The sequence below is a fragment of the Chaetodon auriga genome, chromosome 23 (assembly GCF_051107435.1).
Source record: "Chaetodon auriga isolate fChaAug3 chromosome 23, fChaAug3.hap1, whole genome shotgun sequence".
In the NCBI taxonomy this organism is placed as follows: domain Eukaryota; kingdom Metazoa; phylum Chordata; class Actinopteri; order Chaetodontiformes; family Chaetodontidae; genus Chaetodon; species Chaetodon auriga.
This window is the reverse complement of record NC_135096.1, coordinates 2,991,748-2,994,247: the sequence shown is the minus strand read 5'-3', so window position 1 is coordinate 2,994,247 and position 2,500 is coordinate 2,991,748.

Genomic DNA, 2,500 nt, shown 5'->3' with positions numbered 1-2,500 from the left:
CGTGCCCCTGGTACTCTGCTCTCATCCCCGTGCCCCTGGTACTCTGCTCTCATCCCCGTGCCCCTGGTACTCTGCTCTCATCCCCGTGCCCTTGGTACTCTGCTCTCATCCCCGTGCCCCTGGTACTCTGCTCTCATCCCCGTGCCCCTGGTACTCTGCTCTCATCCCCGTGCCCTTGGTACTCTGCTCTCATCCCCGTGCCCCTGGTACTCTGCTCTCATCCCCGTGCCCTTGGTACTCTGCTCTCATCCCCGTGCCCCTGGTACTCTGCTCTCATCCCCGTGCCCTTGGTACTCTGCTCTCATCCCCGTGCCCCTGGTACTCCTCTCTCTCTCTCTCTCTCTCTCTCTCTCTCTCCCTCTCTCTCATAGACATAGCTCACCTGCCTGACCCCCTCGTCTTTTCAGCCACAGGGAGGCTTCCATCCTTACCAGGCCTGACCCCCCTCATCTGCTCACAGCCGTGGGGAGGCTTCCAGCCTTTTCCAGGCCCCCAGCATGAGGAGCAGGGCTGGGTGCTGGCTCCAAGCCTGAACCCCTCGTCGTCTTCTAGCAGCCTCAGGGAGGCGTCTGGCCTTTCCAGGCCCCCCAGCCTGCTACTCGTGCTGGGTGCTGGCTCCAGCCCTGACCCCCTCCTCTTCTTCTAGCAGCCACAGGGAGGCTTCTGGCCTTTCCAGGCCCCCCAGCCTGCTACTCGTGCTGGGTGCTGGCTCCAGCCATGGCCCCCTCGTCTTCTTCTAGCAGCCTCAGGGAGGCGTCTGGCCTTTCCAGGCCCCCCAGCCTGCTACTCGTGCTGGGTGCTGGCTCCAGCCCTGACCCCCTCCTCTTCTTCTAGCAGCCACAGGCAGGCGTCTGGCCTTTCCAGGCCCCCCAGCCTGCTACTCGTGCTGGGGGCTGGCTCCAGGCCTGACCCCCTCATCTTCTCACAGCCACGGGGAGGCTTCCAGCCTTTCCAGGCCCCCAGCACGAGGAGCAGGCTGGGTGTCGGCTCCAGCCCTGACCCCCTCCTCTTCTTCTAGCAGCCACAGGCAGGCGTCTGGCCTTTCCAGGCCCCCCAGCCTGCTACTCGTGCTGGTTGCTGGCTCCAGCCCTGACCCCCTCCTCTTCTTCTAGCAGCCACAGGCAGGCGTCTGGCCTTTCCAGGCCCACCAGCCTGCTACTCGTGCTGGGGGCTGGCTCCAGGCCTGACCCCCTCATCTTCTCACAGCGACGGGGAGGCTTCCAGCCTTTCCAGGCCCCCAGCACGAGGAGCAGGCTGGGTGCCGGCTCCAGGCCTGACCCCCTCATCTTCTCACAGCCACGGGGAGGCTTCCAGCCTTTCCAGGCCCCCAGCATGAGGAGCAGGGCTGGGTGCCGGCTCCAGCCCTGACCCCCTCCTCTTCTTCTAGCAGCCACAGGGAGGCGTCTGGCCTTTCCAGGCCCCCCAGCCTGCTACTCGTGCTGGGTGCTGGCTCCAGCCCTGACCCCCTCCTCTTCTTCTAGCAGCCACAGGCAGGCGTCTGGCCTTTCCAGGCCCCCCAGCCTGCTACTCGTGCTGGGGGCTGGCTCCAGGCCTGACCCCCTCACCTTCTCACAGCCACGGGGAGGCTTCCAGCCTTTCCAGGCCCCCAGCACGAGGAGCAGGCTGGGTGCCGGCTCCAGCCCTGACCCCCTCCTCTTCTTCTAGCAGCCACAGGGAGGCGTCTGGCCTTTCCAGGCCCCCCAGCCTGCTACTCGTGCTGGGTGCTGGCTCCAGCCCTGACCCCCTCCTCTTCTTCTAGCAGCCACAGGCAGGCGTCCGGCCTTTCCAGGCCCCCCAGCCTGCTACTCGTGCTGGGTGCTGGCTCCAGCCCTGACCCCCTCCTCTTCTTCTAGCAGCCACAGGGAGGCTTCTGGCCTTTCCAGGCCCCCCAGCCTGCTACTCGTGCTGGGTGCTGGCTCCAGCCCTGACCCCCTCGTCTTCTTCTAGCAGCCACAGGGAGGCTTCTGGCCTTTCCAGGCCCCCCAGCCTGCTACTCGTGCTGGGTGCTGGCTCCAGCCATGGCCCCCTCGTCTTCTTCTAGCAGCCACAGGCAGGCGTCTGGCCTTTCCAGGCCCCCCAGCCTGCTACTCGTACTGGGGGCTGGCTCCAGGCCTGACCCCCTGGCCTTCTCACAGCCGTGGGGAGGCTTCCGGCCTTTTCCAGGCCCCCAGCATGAGGAGCAGGCTGGGTGCTGGCTCCAGCCAGCCTGCCTGCCTGCCTGCCTTCACCAACCCCAAGGGCTGGCTCCCAGCCTAACCCTTTTCCTTTCCTCCTGCCTCCACTCTCATCCGCCAGCCAGCCAGCCAGCCAGCCAGCCTGCCTGCCTGCCTGCCTGCCTTCACCAACCCCAAGGGCTGGCTCCCAGCCTAACCCTTTTCCTTTCCTCCTGCCTCCACTCTCATCCGCCAGCCAGCCAGCCAGCCAGCCAGCCTGCCTGCCTGCCTGCCTGCCTTCACCAACCCCAAGGGCTGGCTCCCAGCCTAACCCTTTTCCTTTCCTC